Below are 21,015 nucleotides of genomic sequence, written 5' to 3'. Positions count from 1 at the left end.
TCGTCATGCTGGCCACATGACCCGAAAGCTGTACGCCGGCTCCCTCGGCCAGTAAAGCGAGATGAGCCCCGCAACCCCAGAGTCGGTCACGACTGGACCTAATGGTCAGGGGTCCCTTTACCTTTAAGTCTGCACTAAGCTGTAGTAGAGTACTTTGTGAAAGCTATAGAGTAGAGTTTCAAAAAAACCAAATTAGTTGAGATGTATTTTTATTAATGAATTAACTACTGAGAACTCTTCACTCCCTTCTTGCTTCCTTTGGCATTGCGTGTTTGATAACACACACAAAATATATCAGAGTGCCTTCTGTTAACAATATTTCCCCGGTCTCTTAATTTTCATTTGCTCTTTCCTCACTTCCAATCTTAAGTATGCATGTATGAATAAATAAATTACTCTTGCCTATGCCAGAGGGGTTTTTCATTTGACAAGACAAATACCTAGTCGGTGACTTCTGATTTCAAGCACACTTGATAAGCGCCATGCTGTGTTCTAATCAGATTTTGATAGTGTCCCCTAGAGATTGAGACAGGCATGAGAGTCTTAAGACAGGCTGTCTCTGTTGCCTGGTGAGAGCAACCAAGTGTCATTGCATGAATCTTGAGGAAAGGAAATTGTTCTTTTTTGTGCAGGGAAACACACACACTGTTTTCAAGAAGACTGATGCACTAAAAAAGATGAAAAAGGCTACTACCATTTTTTAAAAAAAAACCAAATGATTAGGCATGGATGCTGTGCAAAGAGGACCTGTTTCACAGGCATTGATAGACTAGTGACACTCAAGGAGTAAAACAAGCATGTTTGTTTGGTTAATCTCTCTCTCTTTGTCTCTCTCTCTCTCTCTCTCTCTCTCTCTCTCTCTCTCTCTCTCTCATATGGGTTTAAGGTCGGTGCCTTCTCCAGTTGGTGCCTCACCTGTAAACCTGCAAGCACAGCAAGTCTTAAGGATATGTTTGTAGGGATTCCGTCAACATGCTCTGGCTTAAAGACATTATACCTAACTTTTTGCTTTCTATTTTTCCTTGTCATAGACCAGAGTGGCATATGAAATTAGAGGGTATAACAAGAGTTCCAGGGAACTTGCCTTTGCCTTTATAGTTTCGTCACCCTATTCCTTGGGAGTTCTCAACCATCCCTAGCTTGCTCTTGAACATGAGTGAGGCACTTGGTTTTTCCAGCGTTTTTGTGCACACCACTGTCACTGTAAGTTGCAAGCAAGTTTTGCTTCAGTGCAAAATTTGTGCCGTGTAGATAAGTGGATGGCTAATCTGCGGCCCTCCAGATGTTGGACTCCAAAGGTCCCTTAGTCATAGCCAGCATGGTCACTAGACAGTGATAATGGGAGTTGTAATTTGCTTCACCAGCAATTTGCTTAAATCTGGTTGGATTAGGTGGATGAGTTTATTTTTCAGCTGTTCGGTGCAAACTCTTCCTGCCTTGATATGCACTGTGTAACCATTACCAGCTACTTTATCCTGTAGAGTCGGGGTTTAACCAAATGGTAATTGGAGGTTAAGACTAACTATACTTTTCATATTTTCTGAGCTAAGCATAGAGGACAACAGATCCTAGGGCCTTTTTCAGTTGTTTTAGATGCAGGTGTAAGGAAATAATTGGCTGGTGATTAACCTAGAGATTATGCTGGGGAAGGCCACATGTTTTAATTGCATGAAAAAACAACAACAATGAATTACTTGTTCTTTAATTGGTTGTGTGATTTGAAAAGAGTCGCTGAAGGGAAATAGGAGTGTTTATCAGCAAATGAGTCTCAATCTGGCTTGAGCTATTTGATGGGAAAGAAAATACAACATAATAGTTCTGAATTTAATTCTAAATTCTAAAAGTCGTTTTAAGAATCTGGCCTCCCAGTTTTGGTATGAGATGCTGTAGGGAGAAATAAAATTGTGTTTCCAAATGTGTAAGTATTGATGAAGCTGCGCTTGTTGCCTAGCATAGTTCCCTTGAAGACTTAATTAAATTTGGCATGCACCTGAGCTTTTAAACCCATCTGAATGCCTGCTACTTAAATACCAGTAGAAGGACTGTCATAAGGTGCAGCTATCTATGCTTTGTTTGAAAGAATCTGTTCATCCAACTTGCTGTGTTGGCAGGTATAAGATGGAGGTCTGTGCCAAGAATACTGTTACTGTACATTATTACATGTTCCACCCAGACTGTACTTGTGTATTTGGTATTTGTCATTTTTCTTTCTCTTTAATGTAGTGTGGATTTAAAAAGGAAGCAAAGCCTTTCTAACTTTCTCTAAGGGATCCAGTCAGTTCTGGGCCTGCAGTATGATGATGATGATGATGATGATGATGATGACCTGCCCATCTGGGTGGCTCCCAGCAGAATAGTAAAACCACAATACAGTGGTGCCCCGCAAGACGAATGCCTCGCAAGACGGAAAACTCGCTAGACGAAAGAGTTTTCCGTTTTGGAGGTGCTTCGCAAAACGAATTTCCTATGGGCTTGCTTCGCAAGACGACAATGTCTTGCGAGTTCCTGCTGGTTTTTTCCCCTCCCCCCTTTTTCTAAGCCGCTAAGCCGCTTATCAGCTGATCCGATCAGCAGATAAGCCGCTAATAGCGCTAATCCGCTAATCCGTCAATGGGCTTGCTTTGCAAGACGAAAAAACCGCTAGACGAAGAGAATCACAGAACGGATTCTTTTCGTCTTGCGAGGCACCACTGTACAGTGGAACCTCGGGTTGTGAACGTGATCTGTGCAGGAGGCACATTCACAACCCGCAGCGCATGCACAGGTTGCGATTTGGTGGTTCTGCGCATGCACGAGCATTGAAACCCGGAAGTAACCCGTTCCGGTACTTCCGGGTTCGTCGTGGTGTGCAACCCGAAAACGCATAACCTGAAGCGTCTGTAACCCAAGGTACCACTGTAAAACCTCAAACATTAAAACAGGACTTCCTAAACAGGACTGCCTTCAGATGTCTTCTAAAAGTCAGATAGTTGTTTATTTCTTTGACATCTGATGGGAGGGCGTTCCACAGGGTGGGCGCCACTACCGAGAAGGCCCTTGTGCTTTCACTTGCTACCATCTGCACACTTGAGTGGGTAAATTTGTTATATGAATTGCCCCTGAGCAGCTACGTTCAGGGCAACTAAGTCCAAAGGTGTATTCTAATTCAAATGCATTGCAGATGAATATTTGTTGGGTAAGATAAGTGAAAAAATATATACGTAAGAACGCAATATATTTATGTGGATTATGCAGTTTTAGGTATCTTTCATATGCATTCATTCACAAATACTTTTCATAAAGAAGAAATGACTACAATGGTACCTCGGGTTAAGAACTTAATTTGTTCTGGAGGTCCATTCTTAACCTGAAACTGTTCTTAACCTGAGGTACCGCTTTAGCTAATGGGTCCTCCCACTGCTACCGTGCTGCCGCCGCATGATTTCCATTCTCATCTTGAAGCAAAGTTCTTAACCCGAGGTACTATTTCTGGGTTAGCGGAGTCTTGTAATCTGAAGCGTCTGTAACCTGAAGTGTCTGTAGCCCGAGGTACCACTGTACATTACACTAGGTATGTGGATGACTTGCTGTGTTGTAAGCCGCCAGATTGAACAAAAATTTCCTACATTGATGAGATAGGCAGACTTTTATAAATATTAGTACCTCCACTCAGTACAGTGGTACCTCTGGTTACGTACTTAATTCGTTCCGGGGGTCCGTCCTTAACCTGAAACTGTTCTTAACCTGAATCACCACTTTAGCTAATGGGGCCTCCCGCTGCTGCCGCGCCACTGGAGCACAATTTCTGTTCTCATCCTGAGGTAAAGTTCTTAACCCGAGGTACTATTTATGGGTTAGCGGAGTCTGTAACCTGAAGCGTATGTAACCCGAGGTACTACTGTATTGTTATCATGGGTGCATGAAGCAAAGCCAGATGAATATATTTTAGTACTGGAGAGGCAAAGTCCCCAAATAATTGACAAGTTGCTGCTTTTAATGGTGCCCAGAATTTGCCGTTTCACCCCACCTCATGGTAGCACAGAGTTCTTTTTAGGCTGCATTTTAAATGTCTGGTTCATGTCAGCATCCTGTTCAAACACAGAACTGACCCTACCGTTGGCACCTAAATTTGAGTGTCATGAAAGGGCAGCATGATGTTATTTATTTTTGTTGCTTTTTACTTTCTGAAAAGTGGGGACTGGGGAGAAGTGCAGATGGGATTTTCTGCCTCAGGAGCCCCCAAAAATTGAGATGTAGGAGCAGGGGAGAGAAAGCTGGGCATGAAGTTGAGGCCCAACAAAGTCTGCAGTTTGTAACTTAGGATAAAATTCAGGAGGTGTTTATGTACATTTTAGCTGCAGTCTTTATACCCAGTTACCTGGAAGTAAGTTCCACTTAACTCAGTGGGACTTGACTTCTGAGTAGAATTGTGCTGCAAATTAGATTAAACTGTTAGGTGGGAAACAGATTTCATTCTGAGGCAAAAAAAAAAAAAGAGGCAACTTTCACCCATTGTAAAGAAATATAAAACCTTTCTGTTTTTCAGGCAACAGGAACTAAACTGAGAGCGGAAGAATGGGTGGATTATATTATCACTGCTTGTTGAGGTGAAAAAGAAATTGCTCAGCCTTTCAGACTTTCAAAAATCCTTCTTTATAGCTGGAATTTAGAAAGTGCTGATCTCTTTGGTAGTGTTTTGGGTTTTAACAGTGTTGCAGAAGTTGCTAAATTGCAGGATTTCCTCCCCCCCCCCCCCTCAGCACTGTTAAATAAAGTGCTCTAAAGTTTGCTCAGATGGTATTATCGTTTTTTTCTGTTCCTTTCTTTTGTGGTTTGTGCTCTGATAGGTTTGTAGGCCGTTCTTAAAAGAATTTTGGCTTTGTAATAAATTTTTAAAACTTGGGCACAATGCAGCCAAAGCGGTTCCTTTTTAAAGTATAATTTGTTCCAGTGGAAGAGTTGGACGTATGCTTAATTCTCCTGTTGAAATTGGTGAAACCTAGGTGTGTGTTCCTTAAGAGAGGAGGAGAACTTTTGGGATATGGTCTGCTGAGGTGCCTTGTTATCTGCCTGCATGTAGCAGCTGGTGTTTCCTCCCCTCTTCCCTTTCAATAAGGAAAACTTAGTCTTAGGTTTACATCTACATCCAGACTTGTGGCTCGTTTCTCTCCAAACAAGCATTGTCTGGTAAGCCAAGAACAAGCCTTAGTCATACCTTGGTTCTCAAACATAATCCGTTCGACTCCTGAAACCGTTCGAAAACCAAGGCGTGGCTTCCAGTTGGCTGCAGGAGCTTCCTGCACTCAAGTGGAAGCCACATCGGACATTGAGCTTCCCAAAAACGTTCGAAAACTGGAACACTTACTTCCGTGTTTTCGGCGTTTGGGAGCCGATTTGTTCATCAACGATGCCGTTCAAGAATCAAGGTTCCACTGTACTCTGTGGTTTGTTAGGAGAGAAATGGCGAGACAGATCCTGGTTTGTTTCTCCAGGGGAGGAGTGAAGTGCCCACGATTTCAGCAGCATGCAGGAGCACAGTGCATGTACACATTTCAACCATAGTTTAGTTTAACTATGGTTGTAAGCAGCCTGTGAATCAGACCATTTTGTGCTGATACCCACATTACCAAGCAACTGTTCTGCAGCCCATTGTACTCTGCAAACTCCTTTGATCCGATCTAAATGTCTGTGGACTGTGAGCAGCTGGTTGATAACAGGGTATCCTGCTGGCCATAACCCATTAACAATGTGTGCAGAGAGAGAGGATTTCCTTTTTGACTGTAGACTAAAGAGATGCTAAATATGGCTATGAACTGCAATCTTGGCTTTGTATCTCCTGATCTTGCATCGACACCCAATTTTGTTCTACGAGCGTGTGATCATGTTGACAGTAGTTATTTTAAAAACAGAGTACCGCTCCCTTCCTGGCAGCAGAGTTAGTGTTCGGTCCAGATGCTCCTGGCTTATGGAATTATTTTTCTCTTCCCAATTTCCCCCACCACCACCCCCCAAAAAAACCCTCAAACCAAGCTAGTGGAGAAACAACTTTTTGGCTAAATTGGAGATGTATGTGGGATACTAATACTAGAGGAAGAATGCACCAATCTTTGTTGCTTCTTGAAGGCTTTTTATGATCGGCAAAATATATTAAACACCCATTTGCTACCACCCAAGTCTTGAAAGTTAAAGAAAAACATAATTCTGTTTGTTGCAATAGGAATCCATTACAACTTAGGAAGACCCCTAGACTTTACTTTAGTAGGTACGTTTATTTAACTGGCTGTTAAACATCCAGGATTCAGACACTCTGTGATCTCTTGCTTTCATATTTTAGAGCCACAGGAAGTTTAAAAGCTTATTTTGTATGTTGCCATTGTTTGCAGAATTGCAGTATTTTGTCATTGTCCTGAAGCTTTTTTTAAAAAAGTCAATTCAAGGAAAAAGGACAAACGGCTGTGCTGGAGATAAGGTAGAATAAATATCCAAATCTTGAGTATACACTAGGCAGGTCTAACATGAGGAATTGGAAGGGATTTTCTGTAGCTGCTTTGCCAAAATGGCATATGAAGATTACATTCAGCATACCAAATCTTACGTCAAAGAGATAGCTGACATAGAAGAGAGACCGAATGTTCCCATTCTAGAGAGCGATGCCATTTCCCAATGGACATGTGTTTTCAAGTCACAAGGCAAAGAGTGGTGGGAAGGGGGATTCTTTCCCCTCCATACTGATGTAGAAAAAACCTGCTTCTTTTCCCTTATGGGGGTATCCAAGAGCCCATATAGAGTCCTTAAGTGTGTTCCCTATCGGTAGGAGAAAATAACAGAGACCAACCAGAGAATATTGAGAAGCAAAGGAGGTAGTAAGCCTGATCTTTATTAAACTGTTGCAACTCACCACATGCAGGAGGGAGGAGGAACCCAGAACAATGGTGTGCAAGCCCTTATATAGACTTTTGAAACTGCCCACCCTGTAGCTCGAGAGCACCCCCAAAAACATCATACATACATCACGGAAGGAGGCAGTGTACAACAGAAATCCTGTCTGCCAGGATCATCATCTTCTTTGGCGGTCACTCTTAGCGGAGTAAGATTGAAATACCAGGATACTTGACAATGGTCACTGATTGCTTTACCTGGGCTGAGATCAAATCTTTGTCCTTAACAGAGCTTGGAAAAGTTAGTTTATACATTAAGTACAGGTGTTCTGTGCTGCTTTGGGGATTATTTATTCCCTGCCTTAAAATTCCTAATTCTGCTGCTCTGGCATTTGCAGGATCAATAGTCAGACTACTAATTGTCTGACTATTGGAAGATACGGAACATCTGTTAGGGACAGGAACAACCTTTTCACAACCCAAAAATAACTATTTTAAAACCTCTTATTTTATACTACTGCAGCTGACCATGTTGGGATGGTATGAATACAGCACGTTAATAACACTGCTCCCTTCCCTTTTAACTACTCAATAAGGTACAATTTTTCTCAATTTATACATTCGCCACGTTTCATTTGAATATACAGCCGTACCTTGGATTCTGAACGCCTCACGAGTCGAACATTTTGGCTTCCAAACGCCACAAACCCAGAAGTGACTGTTCCGGTTTGTGAACTTTCTTTGGAACCCGAACGTCTCATGTGGCTTCTGATTGGCCACAGGAGCTTCCTGCAGCCAATCAGAAGCCGTGCTTTGGTTTCCAAACATTTTGGAAGTCGAACGGACTTCCAGAACAGATTCCATTCGACTTCCGAGGTATGACAGTATGTTACATGTGTGCCCAGTCTGATCCAACAGGAGACCAAACTCCTGTGTAGTTTGTGTAGAAGGAGAAAACAGGCAAGTACCTTGTCTCCTACCATTGTAGCAGTGTGATTGGGGGTGTAGTGAAATGTTGCTTGCTGAAATGCAATAAAGACGTCTGAAACTGCTGGTTGAGAGAAGCAAAACATTGCGAGAGGCTGCACTGCACTTTTCCCACACCCCTGGCCCCTTAAACACATTTGCTGTAGACCTAATACGGATGTCTGCATTTTGTGAGCTCACTTAGTGGCATGAATACTCATTAACAGTGGTGTTTAATTCTAAACCAGGTGGAAAGAGAGAGACTAGTAAAGCCTTCTGTTGTGTCTGAACACTGAAGTTCTGGCAAAGTTCTAACCACTCCCAACTTAACTGTAATCCTTGTCTGGATGTTAGCAGTTGGAATCCTGGGAGGATTGCCTTTTAGAATCATAGAATCATAGAGTTGGAAGAGACCACAAGGGCCATCGAGTCCAACCCCCTGCCAAGCAGGAAACCCCATCAGAGCACTCCTGACATATGGTTGTCAAGCCTCTGCTTAAAGACCTCCAAAGAAGGAGACTCCACCACACTCCTTGGCAGCAAATTCCACTGTCGAACAGCTCTTACTGTCAGGAAGTTCTTCCTAATGTTTAGGTGGAATCTTCTTTCTTGTAGTTTGGATCCATTGCTCCGTGTCCGCTTCTCTGGAGCAGCAGAAAACAACCTTTCTCCCTCCTCTATGTGACATCCTTTTATATGTTTGAACATGGCTATCATATCACCCCTTAACCTCCTCTTCTCCAGGCTAAACATGCCCAGCTCCCTTAGCCGTTCCTCATAAGGCATCGTTTCCAGGCCTTTGACCATTTTGGTTGCCCTCCTCTGGACACGTTCCAGTTTGTCAGTGTCCTTCTTGAACTGTGGTGCCTTTCTTCCTGGCACTAGACAGCTTAATCTTTAAAGCTTGTAGAATGATTAACATGTAGTTTGGTATTGGTTAGAGCAGCTTTCTCACATTTGTATCCACTGGGTGTTGTTTTGTGATGCTATCAGTTGACACCATGTTTGTGCATTGGTGGAGATATGTCAGAAAAGGGTCATGTAAGCTCTAGAGAGGCATCTCCTCAAGTGCAAACAAAATTTTCCTCTCCTCTCACTGCTTAATTATATCTGTTTATTTCATAAAATTTGTACACAGCTCAAAGCAGTTTATGAAAAGATTAAGACAAGAAAAGCAAGAAAAAATTACAACCTAGTCTAAAACATACAAATGTCAAAACATTAGAACAGATTAAAACTTCCTCAACTTTCTAAGTGCCTGGGTAGGCTTGTCTAAGGAGTAGAGTGAAGGTGCCTGCTTGATCTCAACAGGCAGTGAGTTCCAAAGTTATTACAAATGCAGAATGAGTATTATGTGGCAGCTATCGTAGTGCCAATTCCACCAATCCAAGTGGGCACATGTGGGGTAAATCAATCTCATAGGTAAAATGGTCCCCAGTTCTTATATGATTCTTAATTAAGAATCTGCACTTCACAACTTTTTAAAAGCCTGATCCTGTGCATGTTTATTCAAGAGGTTAGTGCCACTGAGTAAAATGTTGCTTATTCTCAAAAAATATCAGAGGAATAGCCATGAAATCATTCCTCTGTCTCATCAGGAAGGTGCTTCAGTGGCTCGTAAATGGTGCCTCTTTTTTAAAAATTTAAACTAGTGCAGTTCACAGATTCCAGCATATTCTCGTATGTACTTGCTAGATTAAAGTATTTTCATCTGCCACTGAAGATGCTTCTGCATGATTACATTGTCATTTCTAAATGGAAATGAATTGACTGCCTTATGTTGATTACCGTGAGACTTCCTGACTCAGCTCTCTCAATGTTATTAATATTCTTTGACACTATGGGAAGGGGAATGTAAAAAGGTTAACAGCATAGCTAAACAATGCTCAGCTGCTTATTAGTATTGCGCAAAACATATTTGAAAATCGGTTTAGTACTCTAACTGGACTTAAACCTGAAGCGTCAAATCCTAATTTTTTTAAAAAAGCTTTTCACCTATGTCATTACTCACCCTGCACTCAAGTTTGAAAGGTCTGCCAATTGGTTGAAGCTAAATCAACTGCCTGGTCCTGTGAATCACTGCATTTATATTGTCTCACAAGTGCAGGTGTTGGAGTCCAGTGACCATCTCCAGCCCTAAAATTGGCATGGTAGCAAACAACAGTGCCATTGTACCTGTGCTTTATGCCTTTCTTCAGGGGTTGGGAACCGTTTTGACTCATGGAGCAGATCTTTATCTCCTCCACCATGACATGCCTACTTTGGCAGGTGGGTGTAACCACTGACCTGTCAATCATCTGATATCATATCATGTGGTTGGTTGGTGGGTTCTCTACCCACCTCTCTAGGTTGGTCTGCCGGTGTGGGGGAGATGGAGAATGCATGCTTAGGGGTGAAAATATAGAACTTTGTTTTTCTGGAAGATTTATGTGGATGGGCTGAGCTGAACCTTCACACTGAGCTAAGTATCTAGGTGTCTTCGAAGAGGCATGGGAGTCCTCCTCTCTTCTCTGAGCATTTGCTAATGCTTCAGCACTATTTGCTTAAATAGCCCGGAGTTCTTATAAAATTTCCATAATTGAAGCCTCATTTTGATATTCCCAGAAGGAGAAATAATTTTAGTTATAGGTCAGGGAACTCTAATGAACGGGGGAGTTGGGCTTGAACCAGGCCATATGTGTTTTATGTAAAAGAGACATTAGGAAAAATTATGTAAAAAGCCCAGAGGTACTTAAGCTTAAAAAGAGTATCAGTTTTTGTTCCCAACACCGAAGTGCTCATTCTCTAGAGAGTAAGGGATGAAGAGTAGCCCAATTAAAAGCTTTTTAGTGCTAGATTTAAACATTCTTCAGTGGCCTTATTTCATCAGACTTGCTTCTGTTCCATCATTTCTTCAACCAGGGAAGTGCTGGCCAAGTTTGAATATAGAAAACCCTCTCCTAGAGTTATAGGCAGTATTCTAACACCATGCACGTCTTGTACAGAAGTGTTGGGAATGTTTGTTCATGAAAATGCTTGGCACTGCACAGATAAGAAAATTAAGGCAAGGCTCTGCACAGGCTTTAAAATCTAATCAAATGTAAGCTTGCATCACCCCAAAACGTAGTTATGAAATTGTTTCAGTACCTCCAAATTTATAATGAGATGCATCCAGTTTCACACTTTTATGTCTGAGATTACTCAAATGTTCTAGGGTTCAAGAATGTTAATGTGCTTCTGTTACAAAAAACAACTTAGCAGAATATCTGCTGGGTTTTCTTAGCCGTGGCTCTACAAAGGGTTTGCTTTGCCAAATAGAGTAGTGGTCCAAACTGGGGTCCACAAATTCAGTCTGGCCTCTGCAGCCTGCCATAATCTGTTGTCACCTCTGATCCATAGCCCCATGTTTTCTGGCATGTGCAAATATTGTGATGATCTTCAACATTGCGCCAGCAGGCTGATAGGACATCCTTTCCTCTTTTATCAGTGGTTTCTAAAATAGATCTACTTAGTTTGGTTTGCATGTAACATTAAGCCAAACCATGGCTTAGCATGAATGAGACAGTTTCCAGAGAGGAGAGATTGCAGCTGCATTTCTTCTTCTCCAGTCCTTCAGGATCTGCTCTGTGCTGTGATCTAAGCTATGGCTTGGTTAACATGTCTTCCGAACTTGGGCTCATGGTTTGCCTTGTTTGAGCTGAAACCTAAGAACTTGATTTTTCTCCACCACAAGGTGCAGCTACAGTGGTACCTTAGTTTAAGAACAGCTTAGTTTATGAACAACTTGGATTAAGAACACTGCAAACCCGGAAGTAGGTGTTTTGGTTTGTGAACTTTGCCATGGAATAAGAACATGTTCCACCTCCTGTTGAGTGTCTTCCATTTGTAAATTGAGTCCCCCGCTGCTATGGGAAAGCATGCCTTGGTTTCGGAACGCTTTGGTTCAAAAAGGGACTTCCGGAATGGATTAAGTTCGTAAACCAAGGTACCACTGTAGTTGTTTCTGCATCCATACCATAAAATCCCCCAATGGATGCCAACTTTGTTTGCTTTATTGTAAGCTATTTGGTGTTAGTAGAGGCAAACCCGGACCAAAACATTGTTTAAATCTATACCAAATAATCAAATATCATCGGGATTATTGAACAATGCTTGACATTTTGTTTTTGAAACCGTAACCATGAAACCTCTGGCAGCATAACTTTGTTCTGCTTTCACATTTATATCTGGTTGAAACCAGTCATACAAGACGTGGCTGATTTCATTCCATAACAATACTGGGTAAGATTCAGAACACCTAATACCTCCGCTACTATTTTCAGATAAAAGTACACTAACTCAGGCATGCGTAACCTCTTGCTCTCCATATGTTTCTGGACTATAAACTCCCATTGTCTATGGCCATTTGCCACGCTGGCAGGGGCTGATGGGAGTTGTAGTCCAATAACATATGGAGCAGTGTTTCTCAACCTGTGGGTCCCCAGATGTTGTTGGACTACAACTCCCATCATTCCTAGCCAGCATGACCAGTGGTCAGGGGTGATGGGAGTTGTAGTCCAGCAACATCTGGGGACCCACGGGTTGAGAACTGCTGAGGGTAACAGATTCCCCACTCTGGTATGGCTGAAACCGTTCAAGTTTACTAAGCCAGACAACGTTAAATAGCAGCCCCCTGGTTAATAGTTTAAAAGGACACTATTTGCGGTATACAGGCAACCCCTCATTTACACAGGGGTCTCAGTCCCCTTAAACACTGCGTGTTTAAGTGAAATTGTTTATATTTGAAACACCATTGAAAAAGCTTGCAAACTTCCTGTTCCGCCTCTGCATTGCTCCTTGGAGTGACTTTTGGACATGATGTGCGTGTGTGCAGTCATGCACATATTGAATGCGCCTCAATGGAGGGTTGCCTGTGTTAATAAACAAAATACATTCGCAGCAGGTTTTTTCTGCCTCTCTTTTTGGTTCCACAATGTGCATAATTGTGGGAGCAGGAGAGATGCTTACCCCTTTAAGTTATCCATGTAGGTCTCTTTCTCTTCCTGGTATGAAGCAAGAGACCCCCTTCTTCCTTTCAGTTCTCTGAAACAGGTAAGGACCTGCGGGGACAAGAGCATCACTCATGGTAAAGGTAAAGGGGCGTTAGGTTCAGTTGCGGGCGACTCTGGGGTTGCGGCACTCATCTCGCTTTACTGGCCGAGGGAGCCGGCGTACAGCTTCCGGGTCATGTGGCCAGCATGACTGAGCTGCTTCTGGCGAAGCCAGAGCAGCGCACAGAAACTCTGTTTACCTTCCCGCCGGAGTGGTACCTGTTTATCTACTTGCACTTTGACGTGCTTTCGAACTGCTAGGTTGGCAGGAGCAAGGACCGAGCAACGGGAGCTCACCCCGGTGCGGGGATTCAAACCGCTGACTTTCTGATCAGCGAGCCTAGGGTTTAGACCAAAGTGCCACCTGCGTCCCTCCATCGCCCATGTTACAGTAGTGAAAATGACATCCTGAGAGTAGCAACCTGAGCATTTGTGGAATCCCTGCTTACAATGCAGTCTCTGTTTCGTCCATGTGAATTGAGTCACACTTCAGGCAATTGCATTAGTTATGCAGCTCTTAGTATGTACACTATAAAAAAATCTGCAAGAAGGCTCCCCCCCCCTTTTAAACATGTGACAGTTTGCTGGAAGACAGTGTGTTTCTGTATCCATATGGTAATAGAAACTCACTTGCTGTTGGGGAAAGAATAAGATACAGCACTGCAAATGTTTAAAGCAGACAGAACCTTTACTGTTGGGTTTGTTAAGTTGCGCAGAAAGAAATTATTTCTTTGTGTGTGGTGGGGGGCGGGGAGCAATGTACTAGTCGTCTTTCCTGTGGAGTAATTTGGGGGAGGGTGCATGGGACAGAGAATATAATTTATTATTTGTACCCAGCCCATCTGACTGTGTTGCCCCAGCCACTCTGGGCAGAAAACCTGTCATGGCAGCAGAAATCTGCAAGGCATTGGATTTCACCCAGGAAGCTGAAAAAGTGGCAAAGGTTATATAGACGAATAGAAATGCTGTGTTTCATCTTGCCCAAAACCAGTTAGAACAGCGGTTCCCTAATTTGTCAATTGTCTTCCTTCTGGAAAATTCCTCTGCACTGCTAGCTTTATGAAGATGGATCCCAGATGCTTTTTCTGTGGAAGGGATAGTGCTTGGTGGCGAAATATGAAACACCCATGTTGTCAACAAATGAAGTATTTTGGGGGCTTCACTTTTTTTTTTTTTACAATACTGTGCATGCGTGGCACTTCACAGACAGTAGTAGGATGGCTTCTGTTTTGTCATTCCTGACAATGGGTCAGGTAGCTTGTGGAAGAGAAGGACTTAATTCCGAGAAATGCTAAATCTATACAGCGGTACCTCAGGTTACATACGCTTCAGGTTACAGACTCTGCTAACCCAGAAATAGTGCTTCAGGTTAAGAACTTTGCTTCAGGATGAGAACAGAAATCGTGTTCCGGCGGCGCGGCGGCAGCTGGAGGCCCCATTAGCTAAAGTGGTGCTTCAGGTTAAGAACAGTTTCAGGTTAAGAACGGACCTCCGGAATGAATTAAGAACTTAACCCGAGGTACCACTGTATTTTTAAATATATATTGGAATTTGCACATGTTTTATATTTGACAAGCTGCAGCTAGTACAAATTTCTGTCAATGTATGAACAAAATGTTCCATGCAGGGAGAACCTGATTTGTCTCTCTCTCTGCAGTCTAAGCCTATCCACAAATTAGCCATTGGGTAAAAGGAGCTGAGCAAAGGAAGATGAAAGGGGTAGGTGGGGATGGTCAATGAGGTGGGGAATAGTTTGCTGCAAATTATCAAAACAAGGAGAGGGACAGGGTTTCTCCTAAGGGGTGTTGCTGTAAAACACTGGGGAAACGGATGGAGGGATTGGTATAGGTATCTATTTTAAGCAAAAGCACCTGTAGTTAAAAAGCAGAAGAGCTGGAATGTGTGATGTTAAGAGTGTGACACTCAAGTTGCATTATGTCCTCCACTCTTTGTTGTATGTGATGCCAATGGAAGGGATTATCAAAACTGAATAGTAGTGGCATCCACCATTTGCCCTTTCTATTTCTGTCACCTGTGATTAGAGACTTTAAGAAACCAGAGATGAGGGGCAGGTTTTGTGTCTGTGAAACTGGACACAGTGTAGTGCTTCTGAAATAAGATGATGTGTCTTTTATTTTTATTTTTTAAAAAAGTCTATTCTGCCTGATTACCCAAGGAAACTCAAGGGAGCCAACAAATCACTAGTGTTATAAAACAGGTAAAAATCCTCAAATTAAAGCTAATTCCACAATAAAAAATGAACATAAGACTAAAAACAAATTTAACAATTCCAAATCAGCCATCGAATGAACACGAAGCTAAGCTAGTAAATGAATTAATTCATTAGCTGAAGGCCTTACCCCCAAAAAAGCCACATCTTCATTAGCCACACAAGGCAATATTATGACGGGGCTTAACAGACCATGCTTGGCAAAGCATTGCACAGTGTGGGCTCCACAGCAGAGAAAGCCCCTAAGCCCGGCTGACATCAGCTTCATCTCATGAGATTGAGGGACCTGGAGCAGGGATCTTGAAGCAATTGGGGAGGAAACTATGAAGGCGGCTGCTATTAAGGTAAACAGGTCCCAAGCTATTATTTGCTTTAAAGGTTAACACCATCAGCCCAGAAGCTCGCTCTCATTGGCAACTAGTGCAAATCCCACAAAACTGGTGTGATGGATTCAAGTTGGCACCCTAGCTGCTCTGGAAAGTTTCAGAGCTTTTTCCAAGTGCGGCTCCACATAGAGCATGTTGCAGTATTCCAATGTGAAGGTTGCTAAGGCGCAAATGACACTGGCAAGTCTGTCTTTGTCAGGAAGGGACCACAGCTGATGCAGCAGCTAAAGCTGGTACATATGGAATCTGTGGGAGGAATTCAACATAGCGCTATGGCAAATGCTCCATCAGCATGAGCTTTTCAGCTTGCCAGGCGGAATAATCCCTCCTTCTCTTCCCACACACACTGTTCCGGGGGTTCTCCACACACGCACATACCCCAAGACTATTTCTAGGGATAGAAAGAGGGAGAAGAGTGGGGAAAGCCCCATTGCACTAACTTACTTACTTTGACAAACCTTCATTAGGCCTTACAAGTATGGGCTATCATAAAACATCCATATATAAAAATTTAAAATATATAGAAATAAACAGCCATGTAAAATAGATAATGATGGGGATTTTCATTGGGATTTCTTCCTGCTAAATAGTGCCATTCACCGCTCTGTAAGAGATACTATTGACAAAAACTCAGCCATCCTTGCAGTTACTTCCAGATTAATGTCAGACAGATAGAATCTGATATTTTCATTGAGCTGCAATGTTGGACTACCCAAAAAAGGGGGTAGCACGCGTTTGCCTAGCTGGTTGTACAATGGACAGTAGAAAAGAATATGTTTTGCAGTGTTCGGCACATTCAAAGAACATCCCCAATGTCTATCATTTCTGGGGATGTTTAAATATCTGCCCTTGACGAAAACTGAGGGGGAAACGTTCATTTGGGCCAACGTAAAGGCCCTGCATTGGACTGGAATTATAATTTTAAGATATAAGTGACCCTGTTATCTGTTGTATCTAAACCATAGAACTTGGGGAAGCAAATTTTTATTTACAGCTGACTCGATGTTTTGTTTTTCAGTGTCCTTTAATCTGGTTTGAACATTGCGATAAATATATTGCTCACTTGAATTATACAAGAGTTCCAAGTCAATACCAATAGATCTGATTTCAGAATCAGAACTTTATTAGCAAAGCCAACAGGCCACAGCTATACAAGAATTAGAAATAAAATAAAATAAACATAAAGAGGGGATAAAAACAAACAAAAGGAGGTCCGTCAGGTGAACACGTCTGTCACTCAGATGGTGGCCCTTAATTTCACAGCTCTCTCGATGTACCTTGCGACCTTCTCTGTTGTCTGACTGTCCGTATCAGATAAGAGAAAGAACAGTATAATGTCTTGTGGACGGCCGGGGTTGGGGAGAATGAGTGGAGTAATAATCTCATTCCTTAGGTCTTTATAAAGGGGGCAAGATAGAAGGACGTGGGACACTGTTTCCGTGTTACCGTCTCTGCATGGGCAGAGTCGTTTTTCAAATGGAGTCTTTTGGTAACGACCTTCGAGTACGGCAGATCTGATTTTGCTATGTAAAAGTTGGAACCCTCTGGATTTATAAGAGTCCTTAAGTCAGAGAGCAAACTTGAAGGTTGGCAACAAGAATGGAAACACAACCAGTATTTTATAGTTCTAGCCCACACCCAGTATTCCATCATATGTATACCTGGTTCTGCACACATCTTGCCATACTTGGTTGGATACCATTGCATGTGGACTTCTACCAGTGGAGCTAGTTAGCTGAATTCTGCCCAGTCTATATACAAAAGTGGCGCCTTCCCCTTTTTTCAAGATTATAATCCTGTTTCAAAATTAAATGAGTAGTGTTACTATCCAGTATTTGGTTGGTTTAAGGTATTAGGGTAACCACTATGAACTCTTACCTCAGCTGTAAACATGCCCAGGCAGTCACTTGCAATTGTTTGATGGGGTTTCTGATGCCTCAGATGGCTGTCAATTTAGGAAGATGGTGATATGTTGGACATATCTGAAAACCTTAGGTAGAAGAACCTGAAAACATGCATAATAATCTCTCTCAGGAGAAAGCTCATTTTCTTAGCTACAATGATAGAACTACCAATCTTGGCTTATCTTATTCATGCTTTCAAAAGCTGATTATCAAAGGCTCCATCTTGAAAGGGCTTTTTCTTTTTCTTTTATTAGATTACTTCTAGCTGTCTGACCTCTATTTACTGTTTGTATCCAGATACATTATACATGATGGCAAAGATATGGCTAACCATACTTGGTCAAGCCAGTAATGCAAATCTCGGCCAGTAGCTCATCTCTCCTTTTCACCAGTATTGGATGGGTTGGAGAAAGTGCATATTTCATAGGGAAATGAAGGGTTGGTGAGATTAATTCCTTTTCCATCTGTTTCCTTTTTGGCTTCCAGCACCCTGGGCATGCTAGCTGTTACCTGACATCCATTGTTGTACTTACCCTAGCAAACTTTTCCTAGGTATACGTGAAATAGTTTCTGCAAACACGTGTTGAATAAACCTCTGTTAAAGACCCTCTCTTCAAATCTTCCTCGGTCTAAAGCCATGGTCATTGCAAAAGATCCAGGGAGATGCTAATTATAGGTGTCATTCAATAGTACTTTTGGTTACACAATTTAAGCTACCTTATATGGCGAGACATCATCTCTTAGTACCGATTTATCATTTCCCAGTTCTGCTTTTTGGGGGCGGAGACTGCCCAGAATTTTTGAGCTTTCTTTGGGAGGAGGTCACCACCGCCAATCACTCTACAGCCTGCCCACCAAAGCAAATCGTCGCTGCCAGTCTCCTGCTGGCTGCTACCACCAATCGCCCGTCCCCCCTCCGCTATCCGTGTATAAGACAACCCTCAATTTTTGCCTGCTATTTCTAAGGAAAAAATACCATGTTATACACGGAATAATATGGTACTTGTCTCTTTTTAATTAACATTCTAATTTTAAGTTTTGAGTTTGTATCACTACAACAAATGACAACCACCACAACAAAAATAAACAGGCTGCTAGAGGGAGGAGGGTAGCGGGCCACTTCATTCTTATTTTTTAACTGGCTGAACAAAGTGGATGTGCAGGCTATATTACCTTGAACTGAGTGGTTCTTGAAAAACTTGCACTCAAAAGCTTTCCCAGGGGTTCACAGCCTAGAGAAACCTGCATAAACCTCTATCTTCCAGAGTTTTGACTTCTCCTAACCTTGCTGCCTCTCATTTCTGAACTAGTTCCTTGACTGATCAGTGCCCTTTGTTCAGACACTGTCAGTCTTGGTCTCTCAATATATCGCTTAACCTATCTCTTCACCGCAGATACCTACCTGCATTTCCTGTCCCACTCTCTTTCCCCTGTAATGGTGTGGGATTGCATGTGAGATTGTCTTCCAGGAAGTGAGGAGGGTCTTGTTGTATGTGCTATGTGCACATAGATGGTGGGGTCTCCTCCTCTTGCCTCTTTCAATTCCCTTGTAATCTCATTGCGAGCTGCTAGTCGGGAATAATTGTTAGCAGCAGCAACTGATGAAGTGCAGAGTAGACTTTGATGTCATTCACAAACCGTTTGGTGCTCTGAGTAGCAAGTCTGTTTTAAGTAATGATAGTGAAAGACACACATCTGTCAGCCTGCCAAGTGCTTGAATCAGCTGTGTTTTATTTTAACAGTGGCATATCATGTTGCCTTTCAGTCATCTCTTCCTCCACCCATTGCATTGCACAGAGTAGATCTCTCCACAGTTTTCTTGATAGTGGTGCTTGCATGCATATAGATAACAGCATACACAGCCCATACCTGCTGTTTAGTAGCTTCCTACATGTTGGTGTTTTCCTTATGCTGTCCTATGTGCTCTCGAACCTTCTAAATTTGAAGTGAGCTTACAGTGTATTTATTTTAAGAACCAATTGTCTTCAAAGTGTGTGATGATTGTGATAACCCAATAGACATGCTCGAGAGGGTTTTGTTTTAGTTTAGCTTTAGTTCTGTGATGCCAGATCACCTTCTAAGGCTTTGTCCATTTTATATAATTGCTGAGTGATTTAAATTAACAGAATTTCTCTGGAAAGATTATCGCATAGCACATTCCTTGCTGGCAGTGGGTGGTTCTTTCACAGCCCCTCTTAGGGGGCTGGGTGTAATATTTACTTTCAAAATAATAAAAATAAGTGTCAAGACAAGACCTTTTTTAAACTTAATGGATTATGTGAGCTGAGTTGTGTTTGTGAGTTTACCTACCTTACTTCTGCGTCTGTTGCTCATGAGGAACTGGACAGAACTATATAAGACAGTAAGATCCTACACATACACCCCACAGGCACACAAAATCTTGCTCCTCCACCCTATCCTGTAGTTTTGAGACTTCACGGCGCTGTGCTGAGACCTGTCTTCAAGTACATGAAATGCTAGAAACATGAATTCTGCACTCAGTATTCATTTCTGCCTAATTATGTCCCTAGTTTATGCACCTTCCTTCCACATTCAACATTGACCCCTCTCTTTGGTCCATAGCTTTTGAAACTATGTGCATGCTTCAGTTTTTAGTTCCCTCCCATTTTTGTCCTTTACTTCTGATGGTTCCATATTGGAAATTATTGTTTTGACTTCCAGAGTGAAACTATATTTTCTTTGCTCGCTGGAATTTATGAGGGCGGTGCAGATGTAATACTCTCAATCCAATAACCAAGGTTCTAGTTTGGGATCAGGCTGTAGAGCTGCGCTTCCCTCTCAGCTATCCCCATCCTCTTAATTCACAAAAAAACCTTACCTTGCTGTCCTTTAAATGTGGTTAAGTAAGGGTTACATTGGCACCAGCTGACATAACCCCGGACAGTTGAGCAAATCTGGTTAAGAGGAGGTTCTGGTTAGTGCTGAGGCTGGTGAGGGAAATTCACCCACAGAATGGAATGACTTGGGCTGGGGCAGAGAGTGTGTGTTGTTCTGTAGCCGAGTCCCAATAGCAATTCCTTTATTACAATAAAATGAAATGTTCCAAAATAGTGAGCAAGTTTCTGAGTTCTCCATAACTTTTTAATCAGGCTGGATACTACAGAAAGCAGTGTAGCAGAGAGGGGATAAACAAAATCGAAAAGAGACAACAAATTGCCTTTGTTTATGGCCATAAGATATGTTTGCGTTCAAAGTTTCCAGTCCCAAAGATGGACTTGTTCTCCGTAGGATGACTGCAGACGTGACTGAATTAGTCTTTGCTGTGTGCTTCAGGTCCCAGCTATGCCTAGGATTTTAGAATGAAAAAAGTGATCTCTGATCCCCATTTTTGGAAGTAGAAAATCCAGCAGTTACCCAGACCTGTCTTGTTTTAAGGACCCAGCAACATTTCACCTGCTTGGGGTGTGGTGGTTGACAAATCTTAGTAAGATTCCCACCAGAGTCTTTGTCACTTTGCAACAAACATGTGCAGTAGGACAAGTCAAGAGCTTGGCAGTTGGCTTGAAACTGTCCAGTGAGCTTCATTAACTAAGCAGACTCTAGCTGCTATACCATGCTTTTACTGTGGATATATTCTCAGGT

General features: G+C 42.3%; 1 protein-coding gene across 4 annotated transcripts in view; it reads left to right on the top strand.

Moving 5' to 3' along the window:
- BAIAP2 (BAR/IMD domain containing adaptor protein 2) overlaps positions 1–21,015 on the top strand; it is a 136,924-nt gene that overhangs the window by 69,108 nt on the left and 46,801 nt on the right. The gene's annotated exons all lie outside the window — the stretch shown is intronic.

Source organism: Podarcis vaucheri, assembly GCF_965113315.1.
Source record: "Podarcis vaucheri genome assembly, chromosome: 2".
NCBI lineage: Eukaryota > Metazoa > Chordata > Lepidosauria > Squamata > Lacertidae > Podarcis > Podarcis vaucheri.
The sequence above is the reverse complement of the archived record's forward strand: the minus strand, read 5'-3'. Positions and strand labels throughout refer to the sequence as shown.